The sequence below is a fragment of the Diorhabda sublineata genome, chromosome 10, assembly GCF_026230105.1.
Source record: "Diorhabda sublineata isolate icDioSubl1.1 chromosome 10, icDioSubl1.1, whole genome shotgun sequence".
In the NCBI taxonomy this organism is placed as follows: domain Eukaryota; kingdom Metazoa; phylum Arthropoda; class Insecta; order Coleoptera; family Chrysomelidae; genus Diorhabda; species Diorhabda sublineata.
In genome coordinates this window covers 16843574-16862914 of record NC_079483.1, presented here as the reverse complement: position 1 = coordinate 16862914, position 19341 = coordinate 16843574, and the positions used below count along the sequence as shown (strand labels likewise).

Here is a 19341-nt window from a genome sequence, read left to right as displayed (position 1 = left end):
TTTAAACAGGGTACCAGACGTGAATTGAGCCCTTTTTTACTCTATTCGTTTTTATTCGAAATTTCAAAGCAAAAACCATAAAGGAAAATGAATTCTTTGTAGATAATATAAAAGAAAAAGCACATATCAATTCTAAAGTACCTTTATAAATAATGTTTCTAATGTTTCTGTAAAATTGTATTCTGGATAATCTGCCACCTTTTACTGTATTACTTCTAATGTCGTATTCCTGTTATACTATGAATTGTTCTACGTATAAAATATTGAATAGCTTTATTAACTGATTTCATTGTCCTCATTACCCATAGTCTATAGAACGCCACATTTCTACGTATTTAAAGAAATTAATTAATTGAATGAATCTCACCAAACGACGCCACTGCTTATTGCAGACTGTCTAGCAGGAACATTTCGAGGAAATTGTGTACATACGCATTCCGTCAGCTTCGGTCAATAAAAAGGCATTTATGTTTACGATTCGATATTTTTATTGGTAAACAGTGGAGATGATGAATTTTGACACACATTCATCAAGTCCAAGTGGACAGAATTACAGAATTTATGAAATCTACAATTGATATTACATGAAATATACTTTCTTGTATTTATAGGGTGTTTTTTCATCTGCTGTTTTTACCTTAATTGCATATTGCATATATATTTTCAATAGATTGATTTATTCAATCCCTCTATGGTTTCAGGTGTACCACAAAACAGAAATCGTCGTTATTGTCAAAGCTAATTATTCACTTCTCGGGAAAACGGCATATCATAAAATATTTTGATAATATTGTAAAGTAGCTTTTTTCCGACGAATATAAATATTGTCACTTAAGACGCAGGCGAATGGGACAGTCACATGAGTGGCAAAAAAGGTCTCTACATACGAATTGTATACAACATTTTTCTACTTCCGAAAATTTTATGAAAAACCGGTTGAAACCAAATAAGATTATCTAGTTAGATAAGATTGGGGACGTTAGAAAACATATTGAGAAGGACTGGTATATGAGGGTGGTCCTACAATAAAAAAATCACCAACATTTGGAAAAGTTTTGGTTTATTTTTTAGTATACCCTCTTTTTATCACAAAAAACCCTCTAAACACCATCAAACACTGCTAAAAAAATTAAGATGGGGTTATATTTTTGTTAAAATGTTGATGTCAATTAAATATTTGAACACATTCTGGATATTACAATTCTTGCCAAATACTTGTTCTATATTACTATTAAATTTATTGTCCTGTTAGTTAAAATTTTTGGGCAATCAGTTATTCAGGTGTTTTACAATGAGTTGCGGCATAATTCACTTTTGGTATTTAGATATCTTATACGTAATTATAATTTAGGTCCACACTGTATTCTATTCATCTTCTGATGTTATTTACACGAATCCGATAAACGTAGTATTGCCGCAATACTAAAAACGTTCAAATTTAATCATCCTACAAACATTGAAATCCTGGATTCTAGATTAACAGTATAAATGTCATTTCAGTGGAGAGTTTATAACGAAGGATTTACTAGCTAACATACTCTCTGACCAAACTGTGCCGAGATATAAAATTGGATTTAAAAAAACACTTCAAACGAACATCCGGTTACTTGCGACAACCGACATTATTCGACATTGCTGGTTAGTGTAACTTTAATCTATTTTTTTTTTCTTCGAATAAATAGACAGAAATGTAATATGACTTGTAGTGGATGCACCGAAGTAATTGTCGGAAATTATTAGAAGGAAATTACTCATAATATTACGACACCAGTATAAGATCAAAAAATTTATTATAGTTTCAGAAAGGTATAGAGTAATTAAACCTCATTAGGTATGCAAAAGGACCACAGAGTGATCCAACGAATATTTAAACCACTTTCATAGTTTGGCATTGATTTCATTGTAAAATTCTTTCTTTTTATCAAGTGCAGGTAGTACCACCCGAGTTGGGGTCAATTTATGTGTTTAGCCTATTGTTATCCATTCACAAACACTGAAAATAGTGCCGGTAGGATTCTCGTAAAGAGGAAAGAATGTTATTTTAACAGAATAAAAATTAGGCATTATGTACATATTATTAGATACAATTAATTTTTATTGAACATTATGCAGAAATTAAATAATAAAAAATCATAATATTCTTCGTCATCTGAGGAACTGTCATTTCCTCTTTACATAATTAACAAACATCTATGGCCGACACCGAAATTGAGCCGAACTGGACAGAATTTCCTATTTTATTACTTTATACCTTTCTGAAATAGACTATAAAAAATCGCTTTTAGCAATGATAAAGTAAAAAATACTGATGAGCAAGTTAATGTTACTATTATAAAAGCTTGGGGGGATTTGTATGATATTTTCAACTATCTTTGCGTTTTCTAACCGACAGATCTGAATCTGATTCCCTGTTCGAGATTTAGTTTGAAAATAATAATAAAGGAAGGGGAATACCTACTTAGTGAGTAATTTTCTGTTACAAAAAAAATATGCCAAGAATTACTTTTAACTTTTAAATTTCACGAGTTCTACAAACCCGTTTTTTACTTTTTTCAAACTATGATTTATATTTTACTTTTTAGTGTGACTAAATCTAAAAGCATGTTTCTCAGTGTTTCAAAACTGTATTTTATTGTTTGCTTTTCAGTTCAATGCGCTATTCAAAACCGCCTTTAATATATACAGGTGTGTTGATAATTACATCTCGATTTTGTAAGTTTGGAACTGCGCGCCTACGTAGTTAGTCCACTAGCTCCATCTTATTTATTTTCATGCAAAGGATAAAGCGAATTCAATCAGGATAATCAGATATTTTGATCGAATTATTGCTTTTTCTGTATTTGATAAGTGTGCAAAGTTAAAATTGAATACATTTGTCCAAAAAAAAAAGCAGAATAGAGGCCAAAACACACTTTTGTACCACATCAAAGTAAAATTTTGAAATAACTATACAAATTATCAACTTTTTAGTTCGATATTTAGTCAAAAATAAAATTTTCCTAAATTCTAGTCATTAGTATTGTCAATCTCCAACAGAAATAAAATTTTTCTTCAATTCAGCTTCGCATCAGTCCAAAAATTCGGCATAGTACAGCAGGGTCATAGCTATGCCCTTCTCCAGTTGGTCGAAGTATCTGTGAATGCCAGAAAACGGATATTCGAGAAGGGCAAACGTGGCATCGCTCCCACATCTTTATTATGCTAAATATTCAATGCAGTATATGATCCACACGGTTTTTTCAAAAGCCTGCTGCTCTATGGACCTGGACGTGTGGACCTGGTTCATTGAAAACCGAAGTGCGACTGCGTTGATTTCGCTGTTTGTACATTTTTTTTAAAATCAGCGGACACACCCGCTTCCACACTCGATCCTAGCAAAATATCAGTCATATCAGGCTGAAATTTCGATAGTAGCTGTTCACCAAAATGTAAATAATAAATTGCTTTACTCGCAGCTATTTGCTTTGACGGAAATAAAAGTCAATCAAAATCAAAAGACGAAATTAATGAAATATGGTTAGGTTAGATTAGGGCGAAAGAGGGAACCCAACCAGAAGTAATGTCTTAAGTGTTCGGAAGAAGAGGCGGTGGTTTTAGTTGATAAATTGGTGAATTCAACACTCTGTAGAAAATCATTTTCACCATTCAAAAGCAACTAGTGATGAGTAAGGTGTTAACGTTCTAGTTGTTATTCTCGCTAATGGGATGTTTATTTGAGGATAATTTGGAAGTGCTAATCAATACTTCGATACTGAAATATTGTTACGAACCCGCCTCTGACCTGTTGCCGGCCTTGCCTAGATGTAGTGGAATTCTAAAATTCGACGAAGACGCGCGGGGTATTCGACGCACTTTTTATAAACTGCGGGATCCGTTTGATGTTTGTTTTGTATAAATTTTTATTATAGCAGGGGGTTTATTTATTATTTGTATAAATTCTATTTATTTCTTTGTTTTATTTCTCTATTTTCTAAAAGTTTTGAGAATTCCTTCGGAATATACATAAGGAGTTTGTTTAACGCAGTTTAGGTTATTTTATAATAAATAGTCGTAGTAACTTATTAAATATTTAAGTTAGATAAATGATAGTGATAAGTGAATTATTATAAGTGTAGTGTATAGTGTTTAAATAAATTAAGAACGTAAGAGACAGTGTTTATTAATTCACCCCACGAATAGAAATCGTATGTAAAGAAAACAAAAACAATATAATTCGTTCTAGACGATCGAATGTAATACGTAATTTATATTGATTGAATCATCACATTAATAGTGTTGAATCGTACTTTTATTTTGTCTCGTTTCGACGATATTATAACGAAAATTTGTAGATCTTGAGATGTATATAGTTACGTGTGAAATTCTTAATGCTATCGAGCTATAATTGATAAAACTCGCATCGCAAATTGTAGACAATTTCAAGCATAACTAATTCGGTATTGATTACTAAATCATCTTTCTTATTACAAGGAATTTGTATCTTAACCTTCTCCGATTGTTGAGAAATCCAGTTTTAATTAAAAAATGTCTAGAGCGTGTTTCTTATAGTCTCTTATTCTTTATAATCATTTTTCTCACTTCCTTTGCAACGCTAAACTTCTTTAATAACGAGGAGTTTTGATTGTATGAATATAAATATTTGAAACTAACTTTCCACCCAACAACCAAACTTTTTTAGAGCAGCCTTACCATAGACAATAAGAAGAAAACAATCAAATATATTTTTGTCACTTTTTTACTTTATTATGTACCATATGAAAATTTATTTTCTAATTTATAATCATTAATGTTCGTGTTACAATATCGATCTTATTTTCAGGGAAAACTAATGAAGCTTTCCACTTTTTCGCGATCCCAAAGTCCGTTGGTGCTACAAACAAGACCCTTCTAAATTCCTCTAGTCACTAACGACGTTTATTACGCCATGTTGCCATTTCTAACGATCAAACTCGATTGTTAATTTACATTATTTAGACATCAATCTAAAATAAGTAGATTCGTGTGGAAATTGATATATAGATGGCTTTTTTGGAACAAAATAAGGTTTGTTTCATTTAATAGCTGGTGTATTTGCTGAATATTGAGTTTGGAGTTTCTCAGTGAAACTGCAGTCTTCATGTGTTTTAAATCCTTTCAACTCCGATAAAACTTCAAATTGTGAAAAAGGGAAGACCCAACCCTAAGCTGCATCAAACGGCTTCTTATATAAAAAGTAAAGTAGGCAAGAAAAGCATACAAGGAACAAAACATGAAGCCCGGCAACCCAAAGATTGTAAGCTGCTCATTGATATGATCATCGATGCTGGCTTTCAAATTATCTTTTATCTAAAACAATATAGTCATGATAAAAACCCGACAATAAGCAAATGCAAAAATTGTATACCCACGAGGCTCAAGATACAAGAATTAATCCCCAGGCAGAAATATGCGCCTGACTTTCTCTCGCTTTCGATCAAAGTTTTTGTTATTTTTGAAGCTTGTGGTATAAAATTCAAAGGTCGAGGTTGAATGAGGAGGAAATAGAAGGAGTGGAGAACTGTTTAAATCCAAAAGATCAAAAGAAAGTAAGTTTTGATTCTCAAATTAACTTGCTGAACAAAGTATTATTGATGAGAATTACGTCTGTTTCCATAAATGCTTTCCTATAGGTATTCTTTCTAATCGTTTTATTATTACTACAAAAAGTAGTAGGTTCAATCCAGAAGCTGTCCGATCTAGTGGCTCTTGAGAGTCAACAGCGAAATTTCCGACAGTTTCTGTAAGGAGGTTGAAACCAGGAATGCTAAGCCTTATAGGTTGCAGACAGGTATAATCTAATCTTAGATAATTTATTTCGAGTAATTTCGATTCAAATAAATCCACGGTTGTGGTTATCATATGGCTCACAGCATCGCCCAATTGGAACCAAAATTCGACTGCATCAATGTCATATTTATAACCATATCTTCATCCATCCATCATCCAATTATTTTGCTACCAAAGGGTGCATTTTTCTGAATGTAATTAATTTTGTAAGGTCGCGAACATTTTCTAGAGTCCCAATTCTTTAGACCAAATCTAATTCTTCTCCCAAACTTTGTGACATTGTGTTGTAAATGTGGATGATAAATTATTTATAGTAATTACAAAAAAAATAAACAAAATTTATACTGACTAGATAGTGATAGATGAAGTTTCTGTCTTTGCTGTCTGCTAGATTGATCGTATTGGTGATAACGACCTTACAAGCTACCAGATTTAACGTCGTCGAATTGTTCTTCGAATGAAAAGATCAATTTTTGTTTGTTTATTGGAATAGACCTTAAACCGAAAAAAAATATATAAAAACGTATGGGAAGTAATGAGAAAATGATTGTTACAGTTTCAAAATATACAAATTCCGATGCTGGTAGAATTAAAAAATCAAAAATCTGATATAATATGAATAAAGCTGACAACACAGTCAAAATTTTGTGACCATTGAATTTGCTACTAACGCCGGCATCCTCGAAGAGATACTAAATTCGTTTAAATGTGTTAGCGTTCCCAAAGGACAAGACGGAGGATCCGTTTGTACCATCATGGACATTAATTATGTAGAATCAAGTTCGGCAAATGACTCTGTCGTATCCCCCGACGGTCTTTAAAAACTGGCGGGAATATGGATAGATGAGGTTACAATTTTACTAAATGCTACATTTTCATGCAAATTTCGGGTAAAACGGACCCAGAAACCAGGCGGATTCGTCAAATTGATAATTAATTTTAAGAAAAAAATGATACACAAGGAAAGTAAATTGGTATACCGAGTCGTTACTACATTTTATAGGATTCAAAATGTTTATCCTAATATGTTTAAAGTCTGAATATAAATTTTGATATTGTTAAATCCAATACAAACTAAAATAGTAGCTAGTTACTTTATTTTATAAACACACTGTAGATCCACCAAAACCTATATCATCTGTCTTGATGCTACATATTTCTTAAAGTAATCTCATTTGTGATTCCTCTGCTTCTTATGTTTTCCCAGGGTCTTCAATTGATGATTATTTTCTTTTTATCTGACATTTTGACCATTTCCATTTAAGCTTTGTTTCTCTAGCGTATTTTATCTTTGTTTTATTTCTTATCCACTCGTTTTCTCTCCTATTCATACATTTTATACCCAGAGTTTGTCTTTTAGTTTATCCATGTTTGATTCTTAAGTTTCCATCTTCGACATCTATATGTGAAGAATTATTTGTATACTTTGGTTTCAAGGTACTTTTTATTTCTTAGGATGTATCCTATCTTACCAAATTCTAGTCGATAAAACGTGTTTGTTATTATTGTAGTTTCCGTTTGGATCGTGAATAGATTGTTTTAGATGAGTTTTTCGTTACCGAAAAATTCAAATTTATTTTGTATAACATGTTATTTTATTAATATGAAAACAACCATCTTCCCACAACATTAAACATTATTTGCTTCATTATATATACACCATGTATAATATAGGTCACTGTATTTGTATCAGCAATATAAACGTAGCTGTTTGGTACAATAAAACTCGTTCTATTATTCTTTTTTAAACTAAATTTAGAAATATTTGTGTCGATATTATTAACCAGGTATAAACTTTATTATTTGATGTATATGGATGGGTTATTTCGAGAGTTGAATTGATTTTAATATATTGATGGTAATAATTCATTTGATTACTTCCTACAATTGATATTTGCATAGAATATTGATGAATGTACAGTCAGTCCAATCTAAATATGAACATGCTTTTATTAATTAATCAACAGTTAAAACTAAATTAAACATCGGCCAAAGAAAATTTTAAATAACAGAAACGAAGGCACTATCTTTAAAGGCACATAGCTCAATATCTTTTACAGATATTTCCAGTTTACTGGTTAGTCTATGCAAAATAACGACAGTCGACTTATCACTTACCTTTGAATGCAGTTCCGTTCTGATGTAGGAATCAAAAAATCTTCCATCGTTTTGACTTCAGCTCTTGAGTTGGGGAAGAACTCAAACTCCTTCCCAGGACTCAGGGATGTAACTTCATGCGAAGCTAGCACGAAAAAGCACTATGAGTCTCCACATAAAGATTGATAGTTCTCTTTGGAGTAGAATCAGATAGATTCAGACTTTTTCTGGAGAAGTAATACTTTGGGTCGTAATGATTTGGTTTATCAAATTTCTTCTTGGGTTTGCTTCTTTCTATGAAGATGTGCCAATCCAAGAACCATCTTCCTGTTTAAGCTCGACTAATAAATTGTATGGTACTGTGCTAGGCGGCATTTAGTGTATCTTCCACAGCTTCGCGGAAATTTTTCTTTTGAATTTACGCAGTTCTCTGCGTTATTCCGTACTTGCAGCTCTGTATACTGGTAAGTATAGTGCCACTTTCTTGGAGGTAGATCATTTGTTATCAAGGCATCGGGACTTTCATCTCAAACTGGACTACCAAATCTTCTGGATGTTTCTCATCGACTTGGAGAAGATCGAGATATTGGTTCCAGTTCGCAGAGATTTTTCTCTGTTGGGTGTTTTCAAATTGGAGATGACTTCATCATTTATATTTTAGTTTATAAATTTTCTTGATTTTGAGTGCAAAACCGACTTTTGAAAAGTTTTCTGACCTCTTATAAAAAATTTACTAAAAATTAACGGAAAATCTTGTAATAAATAATGTCTTTTGGATTTCCAAAACATTTGAACTGTAAGTCTAAACAATAAACAGTTCAATTTGAAATTTAATTAATTTAAATTTACGTTTTAAATACCTATTTCTTTTTCTAGAACCGATTTCTATGTTTATTTGAATTGGAATTTAGTTATTTACTTAATTTATTTTTTTAAAACAGCTGATCAAATACTGCTCTGGTATGGCTACAAAATCGTCCTCTTCATATATTTTTGAGATTAGACACCATATCAGTTTCCTTAGAGTTTCAATACCGATAATGAAATATGATATGCGTGGACGTATCTATCATAAATTATTTATTTTCTATTGTCGACACCTACATAATGGCTTCTAGGTCGGAGTCTTGTGGGTGGTAATGTTGACAAATAAATTTTCAATTGTTATATGCCTCCACTAAATTCGATATATCTAGATGGTAGGTAAATGTTTGATCATGGACTTGATATTAAAATCATTTCTTAGATTGGACTGTAAATCATGTATGAAATAGTTTGTGATTAATGATGGGATACAACATATTACATTTGATGCTTATTCAATTTACCTGAACAACTTTTGTGCCCAATAACAAATTATGTAAGTACCGTTGCTGTTATTAATACCGTTTTCAATTCATATATCTACTATTTTGTTGATTATTCTACCTATTTAAATCCGGCAAATGAATTTCTTAAACAAGAATAAGCTACGAAGAACAAATCGTTGGTGAAGAAATACGTATAGATCAAAATGCAGTAAAAAATGCAATTAAACATCAGAAAAATGTTAAAGCACTGTATAATCGCAGAACTATTTAAAAATGGAACTGGAAAGCTGCATTCTTCTCCGGCTGATCTGTTTGCAAAATGCACCAACGATGAAAATATACACAAGAAAAGCCACTAATTAGACAACTACAGAGGCTTGTCTGTAACTAACACCAAAAGTAGAAACGGAATACCAATATAAAAACACTCTCTCAGTGGAAAAGAAATCAAAAAAACAATATCTCTTCATTGGAGAAGAGACCACGGATCTTGTTCTGGTAAATAATGAAACAATAAAAAAATGTGACAGTTGAAGATATTTAGGTGTAAATATTGATAAAGAAGAGACGAATGACGCCGAAATACACTCGAGAATTAACAAGGCAAAACCGATAATAAAAGCATTTGATGGGATTCTATGGAGTACAGAAATAGGCAAAAAAAGGTAAATAAGAATATACGACACCATATAGTACCATAACCACCTTAATAATGGATCAAAAACGTGGCAACTAAAAGAACAAATGAAAAGAAAAATAAAAATTTCTATATATTTTGGGTATATTCTTTCTTTATTTTCGATTATCTTCTTTATATAAGTTTTATCAATAGTGAACATTTTTATTGAATTTGTAAACAAGGAAAAAATTGTTCATCGTTCTGGCTTCAGCTCAACCAATATCAAAGATGAACTAGATTCTAATATGGTTGAGACTTCTCCTTCGTTATCAAAGTAAAATATTGGATAGCAGAGTTTAGACGAGGCTGCACGACCTGCGAAGATCAGCACCGCAGTGGTCGACCAAATGAGGTGACGACTCCAGGAATGTTGTGTGTGTGCCGTTTCATAACCATGGCCAAAGAAAAAAACAATCAAAACAATGTACTGAAGAAAGAGAATCAGCTCCATATGCAGGCAAGGTCATGGCGTCGGTTGTTTAGGATGAGCATGAGGTAATTTGCAGTATCTCTCTTGGGAAGGAAAAACTGCCATTGTTTGAGCCAAGAAATCAAGCTTCTACGACCATCTTCTTCAAGACAATGCACACATCCGTTATTGCGATGGCCTGAATTAATAAACTAGTTTGAATTGCTACCTCATACACCCTATTCGGCAGATTGAGCCCCCTTGGATCATTTTCTGTTCCTAGATCTGAAAAATGCCTCGGTGGTTAAAGCTTTTACTTATTGAATCACTGTGAAAAGTGTATGGAGCTAAAAGGAGATTAGAAAATGAATGAAAAATAGACTTTTTTCCAAAAATTTTGTGTTTTCTTTGTTGCGCCAGATACTTCTGGAATCATCCTCGTATTCCCGGCATCCTTGTTATTAATATTATTTTATAAATTCACAGTGAATCTTTGATGAAATCGGAAATTTGTTTTAAGAACATGAAAATTCATTATTTTCAGCTTAAAATACTTAACTAATTTCATGTTTGTCGTTATTATGTGACTCAATTTTTATTCGCGACGCCTTGACAATTAATATCATCCCCAACATTTATAAACTATAAAAAGTTGTATCGTTTAAAGGATCTCCCTACCATGATGCCCATCGATATCCCGCTGTTAGTTTTTCTTTCTAAATCTTTATAATAATTTAATTATCTCACAAAATTTAAACTACCTAAACATGCACTCAGGACTGTTATAACAAACTATGTTTGAATATGGAATAATAATTAGAGTAATCAAATTCAATTCAAATTGAACACAATATATAAATAATTACATCATCGATTGTTTCTGATATTATTATTATTATATAAGCAGTAAATGGTTGTTTAGTCTGTACTTTTGTATTATAAATACAATATTATGAATAGTACAGTAAGCAAAGGCGAAAAATAGCCTGAAAATTGTTGTGACCCGCTAAAATTTGGCACACAATTTCTTGAAAAGATGCATTTAGACAAAAAAATTGTTTTCTGAAAAAGGCAAAAAAATTCACCACTCAAGAAATTGTAATCGCACTTTAAAGCTACAAATTAAAAAAAAACAATCGATTATTGAGCTGACACCGCTTGATATCGCGATTCAGGTGTTGATCCAGGTTTTTTCTATATTGTTACAAAATATAGTGTTCGAAAAAATGTATTTTTCACTAATTTCCCAAAAACTAATTTTTCAGCCATAGCGATCTCGATCTTTATTTTGAGTTGTTTCTAATTTGCTCTTATTTGTTCCAAAATATTACTCTTACTGGGACCTCAATTTTGAAAAATCATTATTATATGAGTTGTTCTGGTTGCTCTAGGTTGTTCTAGTGTTTTCTAAGATCCTCGAAGCTTCTCCAAATGTTTCTGCAATAGCTGTTTCGAAAGAAATTTGGAGAAAATTCAATTTCCAGCTTTTAACGCATTTTCAAAACATCGATTTTATTGGTACAAAGTAGAAAAAGCTATAACAACTTATAACAAGCGCTTAAATCTTAGAAAAAGCCAGAACAACTCAGAATAACTCATATAATAGTGATTAATTAGTTAAATATTATAAACTTTACCAAAATTCGAAAGAAAAATTTTTAATGGTTTAATAAAATATATTATTCTTTGAATTTTTCTCCAATTTTTTCTAAAAGTTTCGTTCTCGACCATATGTTATTATGGAACAAACTTGAACAAATTTAGAATGAGCTAAAACAGTCTTCAAAATTTTTGTTTCAACTTCTTGGTGGTACAAAATATTTTATTCAAAATTGAAAAAATTGATTTTCTGATTATACTTTGAACACCAAATATTTAAAAAGGTAGAATGTGGAACGAAATTTTCTCAAATTTACTACAAAAATGATCTCTGGACAATTTTTCGAACAATTAAGCGTTGAAAGCCGATTACCACAGTAGAAATAGGTTTTTGGAAAAGGTAAGGAAATATTTGAAATCTGATAAACATTTATTGACCAATTTTTTTATTGAATATACATCGTTAACAATACACATACTATAGTGATAGAAGTGAATCTATTTTCTAAAATATTTCTTTCCTGTTTACGTCATTCGTGAGCTATAGCTCTATATATAGTGCCTCTAACAGATGTCAAACTAAAATGATAAATATCACATTGGAAAATAATGAAATTCAAAGGATTCAGAATGCATTTCATAAACGTTAGTTGTATATAATCAGTAAAGTGCTTTCCGATCTTTCAAAGTGAATTTCAATAAAACTATGATTCTCGAATCCATTAAATTTCCGTTTCCGTTCGCGACAAAAATAATGAGATCGCGCTGCTGTGAATTTTATTCCATTACCGATTTTATGAAAAAAAATTAGCGACATATTGTAATTTTATATTAATTTATAATCTGTTTCGTAATTAGATATGTTTGTATGTTTCTAATAAATTGAATGGTGTTTCAAAACGACGAGGACTCGCGCGTCAGACTGGTATCGGCGAAATCACCTATGGGTCCAGAAACCATCTTTGGTGTAGCTAAAAGTGTTGCTATCGCGACTCTCAACGGTCTACTTTCAAAGCGGGTTCGGCAGAGATAGATAGAGTCACCTCAGACAAGAAAAGACACACCTGGATGGACCTTGTGCGTCTCAGACCAAACAACTGCTCCAACTAAGTATGCGCGAATCCGGACTTTTAATCGGACACGGTCATCTAAGGTGCACCATGGGAATCACGAATGATCCGGATTGCCGTTGGTGCATGGAGGAGGATTAGACCGCAGACTAGGTCATCTGTGAGTGCCCAGCACTCACACGAACGCGGTTTAAATACATCGAAAGGTTCCGGCCTGATCGGCTTCTCAAAGAACATCGAGCTTTGGTAATGTCAAGTGGGGCACCAATATTGAGACTTGTGGAATCATCCACAGCACTGAATAGGATCGATACCATTTAAAACAAGAAGCTTTCCACTCTCACAACTCGTAGATATAAATAACTGGTCACATTCTGCTTAAGAAAGGAATTGCGTCTGGCAGGTAATGAGTTTTAGGGAAACCCGAAGGCTTCAAATAATAATTTGAATCTGATGCAATAAACCTCATGCTGAAAAACAAATTTGAACTAAAAAGTATTATAAATATTCATAAATTTGAGTACTTACATACACGCAACATCTACCATAAGTGTACAGGATATTTCTTCTCCATTTGGTTCTATAATTCGTTTTCTGTTAGTATAGGGAATAAAGGGTTAATTGTACTATTAGAAAGGTACTGAAGAAGAGTTCATATCGGGTAGGGGAAGTATTTTCACCAGATTTTATCGAACGACTAAGAAACATCTGCTGTGTAGTAGCTATTGCAGTTTTGACTATTCCACCGATCCCGATAAATACTATCCTGATGACCTGACCAGGAAAAAGATAATAATTTATGAAATTATCCTATTATCCAGGTCGTACGGCCTCGTTTAAACTCTCCTATCCAATAAATTGTGTACTTTCTATTACAGTGGTACTTTTCAAGCAATAACTACCATCTTTAGGTCAGGCCAGGTACTTCTGGGACCATCCTCGTACCATAATCAATGGATAGTAAAAAGTTTTTTGTTGAAATAAGATTGTTTTACCACTGGATATTTTCGAAAATTGTAAAAATTTTAGGAAAAAATTATATTTGATACAATATACCTCCAAAGGTGGTAATATATTCAAAATAACTTCTTTCAACTGCTATAATCAGATATCTTTTAACTTTATTGAGTAAGTGATTCATTGAACTTTGTGGTATGTAATAGTAATCGGATTGAAAATGAAAATTCGCATTCTTTCAACTCTAAACTTCTTCAAAACTTAACGATAAAATTTTCTATAACACGCCAATCCCATAATCCATATAAAACGCTTCTGATTGGCGATGCCACAAAGCTATACCTCGAACTTTGACGACAAAGAAAACATCCAATATTTTAAGGAAAGTGATAGATATTGTCATCTCCATGAAAAATACATGTAGAATATTTACTTCAATATTGTTAGATGAGGTTTAGGCCGAAGAAAAATTTCCTGCCAAAGTTAGTAGACAAATTTATTTATGGCGCCGCAACGATAAGATATACGATGCTGATATTTCTGTATGGAATAGCTCGATAAATCTAGATAATTACTCCAAAAAAAAAGAACAAATTTCGTGGGAAAAATAATGATATTATTTCTCATTTATCAAAATTTACTTTTGTTTTATAAATAATGCTATTTCTTTAAAGTAGTTGCCGAAAATAGGGCTTCCAACTGATCCACCACATTTCTGTAAACTTCTCCAGAGTCTCACAATGATCTCTTTTTAAGATGTCTTACATCAGAATTCCTTGTCATTGGTAATTCTTTGTAAACTAACGCTTCTAATATCCACCACCCGATATACACTCTTCTTCAGTACCTTTTTAATACTTCCATATACCAACTCAAAATACGATTATAGCGATATACTTAGACGATGGGTTCGTCACAGCAGTCCACAATCATCATCATCGTCATATGTAGTTTCCAGTGAAGCAAATGGCAACTGTCGTTGTTTCAGCAGCTGTGGTAAAATTGTTTCGTCTAATTTTGTTCAAAAAGTTTCGCCATTTCTTTGTGTTTTTGGTTATTTCTGTACCCTCTTTCCATATTAACTTTATCTGTTTCAGTTCTTTCTTGTTAGCTCTTTTCCATGTTCGTGCAAGTCTTTCTCTTCTTTTGCCTGATGTATAATAATTTAAAGCTTATTTGTTGCTTGTTTACGAAGTGCTTGATACGTCCATCTTCTCTTCTTCATTTATGTCTCAAATGTATACAAAATTACACATTGTGCAGTCAGATTTAAACCCGCGACCATTTGACTGCAAGGCTACAACCTTCAACGCAATTCTGTTATAAATACTTGAGCGAATGTTCTTGATTTTAGGTCTCTCCTGTTTTAAAATTAGTTTGTTTTAATAATTCTTCGAAGAAAGATAAAATTTGACTTTTGGACTTACTTTAACTCTTAATCAAAATATGATATTGACACTGACGATTTGCGTATTTATATTAATCAATAGATCACCTGATAATAAAATCAAAATAGATATTTGATCTAGTAAGAAAAATTAATTTTTCCTCAGTCCTTACATCTCAATATGTAGCAGTACTTAATCAATTAAATTATTTGTAGTTTTATCAGAATTTACAAAATAGAACTATCAATTTCACTTCAATTATTTAGGTGTTTTTTTTTCATTTAAAGCTTTTTCGTTTTTATGAATGTGAACCATTTCTGAAAATTCTCTGTCACTTTTTCCGGATTTTCACGGTGGTTTTTAATTAAAAGTAAAATCCTTTGGACACAAATTATACAAAACTAACGTAACGGCTGTCTATATATTTCTTTTGAGACAAAAAAATATTTGTCTTACTAACACGAAATCATTACTTAAACATATCTGACGGTACTTAGGGGCAGTGATTGAAAGCTAATATTGATTTTAAAGCAATTGGGTATTCCATGAATTGACCAGCAATAAAATATATATTGGCATTCGGTATTACGAAAGTTCAACAACTTCCTAGGATATGTTTTGATGAATTATGCACGTAGCTATGAATATTTCGCTTCGTATTGTTATTGATCGGTTTTTTTGAGATACAACTTAAATTCTGGGTTTATTATTTCGAATTTATGTTTATAAAATATCCAAAACTAGCTTCTACCCTCGGCTCAGCTCGCATAGAAGCCATTAAATAAGTATCAGAGATCATTACAATAGAAATGAATCAATATGATTAAAAGCAAGAGTTATACTTTAATCAAATAGAAACCTTACGTATGAAATTTCGTCGGCGCTTGGTCTGCATTTCTACATTCTGAATTCTTATCGCCTGCGATTATTCTGGCGTTTCTATCGCTTTTCTAGCTACCTGCAGCGTAGCTTGTCTTTCTGAACGAACTCGTACCTGAAGAGGAGTTTCAGCTGCTCTCAAAACTTTGTCGCTCTGCTCGCTGTTGTATTCTCATCTCGACGTGAACCGAGGTTTCTTTAATTCGTTTAATTCGTGCAACTTTTGCTGCACAGAGATTTAGCTTCCGAGGCATTTTTAAAGAAGAACAGATTAAGAATTAAAACCAAAGAGTAAGATATAAAATAATTAATAGCATGTAACCACAGAAATGACACCTAACCTCAAAAATTCAAATATTTCTACGACAGTTTCTTTAAGTGGTAGTTGTTCCGACTAAGGAAAACAGAATGGCAACGATTTCTCTATTCTCCGAGGTTCCATCTCCGTTCTGCGCACTCTCAAGCATGCGCAGTATATATAAAGTGCCTCGAACGAGAGAGAAAATGAATATTGTTGGCACCGTAACGTAGGGACATATATCAATCAATTAGATTGGATATTGACGTGACTGTTGATAATACTGTGGAACGGTGTTACAGTAATTAGGGCTGGAGCTCCATTACTGGAAATCTAGATGGCGTTGAGGAAGCTAATTTTTGATTTTTTTGACAAAAAATTGTTTCATACCTGGTAAATAATATTTTTTATACCTCCAAGAATATATGTACAGAGTTACATGATGATCGGTTAAGTAATTTTCACAATTTTACATTCATATTTATATTCCCATAATGAAACTTTTTAATTCATAATTGAATTTCAATTATAAACTGTTGACACAATTGAAGCGAGTAGCTGTCTACTTAATAATTGAAAATAAAAACTCGGTTCGTCTCGAAAAATATCAAATTAATATCAACTTTCGTTTCCTTATTTTTTTTTAAACAAAACATATTTATCGTTGAAATAATTTTTGTTTTTAAGGTCATTAATATAAACTATTACTGGTTATTAACCTCCTTATGTGTAGGTTTCGTTTAGGTCAACTGGAAATTCCAACTAAATTCTATAAAAGTTTTACGTAAATCAAAAGGCTAGTTTATTACGAGATGCATGATAGCACAGTTTTTATGGTAAAGGTCAATGTACAGGATTGTATAATAGAAAAAAAGTAAATATTGATTCCTCCTCAATGTTCTTTGGATTTGAACGACCCGGAATAAGAATCGAATCCAGATCTATTGGTTACGCGCTAGAAGTTTCACCAGCTATCCTCTAGACACGAATCACGTTTATATATCAGTCACCCAGGGGTTCCTACTTAACGTTTACCGAAGAAAAATATAAATATAACAAGCTTTGATTGGCTAAACCTTAATGCAATGATATAAATTGCATGCGAATGTTTTGAAAGACTGTACTTTCGCATGCACTATCGAAGCATTTTTTCCATTCCAATTGAGGCACCTCCAAAAAATATGTGATAAACGTTGACCTCGCAATTATCGTGGATAATCATTCGTCTTCTTAGATATTTTCCTTAATTTTTTCGAGCACTTCTATCAAAAAATTGCGGGTGTTCTATTCAAAATTGAGCTTTCTACGTTTCTCTAATGGAACGGTGTCGAAAAAATAGGCGACAATTTGCTTCGTAGTTCTTCGTGGGAGAATAACTGTTATTGGATTTTGGTCGTCTTGAAATACTTATACAGTCGATTGTTATCGCAATAGACATTGAAGCTATTGAAGCACCGCATTGTTTCTTTGCATCAATCTGGAACTAATGATGATCTTGCAATATCAGTTTAGGTGCAGCATTCAATGGTGTGACCACCATTGAATGAGGAAAACCAGCGAAATACATTGTCTCGAGTTGGCGCTTCATCACCAAAAGTCGAAGCAACTTGATCGGTACACTGCCGTTGATTTATGTTCCATTTTTTGACCATGTTTCAAGTATCTGTAAACAACTCAAATAGCATTCTAAGGATAACAAGTTCTGAGTACTTTCACCATTAAAAATTTCAAACTTTACTATGGTAGTATCAGTTTTAACATATTCATATCACTATACCATATCTTAAACTTAAGTAGTAACCCTCGTAAGGGACCCACCAATAAACACTATCGTCCATCTTACCATACAAAACTATTCCAACATATTAAGAAAATGGGGAAAGAAAAGAATACAGTAAATAGGAGTCTTTTTACTCTTTAGAGTTAAAAAAATCATTTGGACAGTCCCCGGATTGGGAATCAGACACAGATCCATCGAATACAAAACTCAAAGTGTAAAAACGCCAAAACCAGCATCCCACGCTTTTATAATAATCAATTTTTTCATCAATAATTTAATTATTTTGCCAAGATTTTTTATTGCTAAAAGCGTGCCTTCTAGTTATGTGGAGTATAATTTATATAAGATTTGGATAAAGGTCTTAGGCTCTTGCAAGCTGTAAATAAGAAAACTGCTCATAAGACGAGATTAAAACGTTGAAAATCTTTCCACATGTATTATTGGAGAAAAAAAAAGACCATTTCCACGAATTAGTTTCAGAGATAATTATCTGAATCCAATACTAAAACCGTGGGAGAGATGATGTAAAAGAGAGATAGAACAAACTGTTTTTAGACTCGGAAATAATCTGCAGTGTTATTACCGTTCATCAATTTCAAACATTTTCAATTGGCGATGAAGTGGAATTCTGGGTAATAAACTAAACAATTGAGACGAAAGGCAAAATCGAGTGGTTGAGAAATGTTGAACTTCTATAAACTATCTGGAGAATTTGAAATGATTACGAAAATTGTTATTTGGTTTAATCTACTGTAATCATAGGTGAACGTTAATTCCGAGTTACTAATTTTATTAAGCACCATTATATTCCAATGTTAACTTTGTCTATAGAAGGGAAAAGATAATGATAATATTGTATATACAAGTTCATTCAACTACAACCATATTTACGAAGATGCTGATCCTTAATGTGATGTAAAATGTTATTGTAGGTCAGTGTTTCAAACAAATCAATTTTAACAACAAGTACTGCAGAATTTTAATCAATTAAGAGTTTCAGGCTAAGTAAACGATATCAACATTATCACATATACACTAAATAAGTTTAAAGCATTAAAGTATTGTTAGAT

At 32.2% G+C, this 19341-nt stretch overlaps 1 protein-coding gene and 1 long non-coding RNA gene across 8 annotated transcripts in view; one reads left to right on the top strand and one right to left on the bottom strand.

Moving 5' to 3' along the window:
* Positions 1–19341, top strand: part of LOC130449932 (fat-like cadherin-related tumor suppressor homolog) — a 424769-nt gene that overhangs the window by 76560 nt on the left and 328868 nt on the right. The gene's annotated exons all lie outside the window — the stretch shown is intronic.
* Positions 12317–17080, bottom strand: LOC130449934 (uncharacterized). Of its 2 annotated transcripts, none has more exons than XR_008910511.1 (4): positions 16882–17080; positions 16179–16824; positions 13498–15287; positions 12317–12478 (listed from the first exon to the last, which is right to left on the bottom strand). It is a non-coding gene; the product is annotated as an uncharacterized LOC130449934 (long non-coding RNA). The 2 variants fall into 2 exon arrangements; XR_008910510.1 differs by lacking the exon at positions 12317–12478 and adding an exon at positions 12748–13457.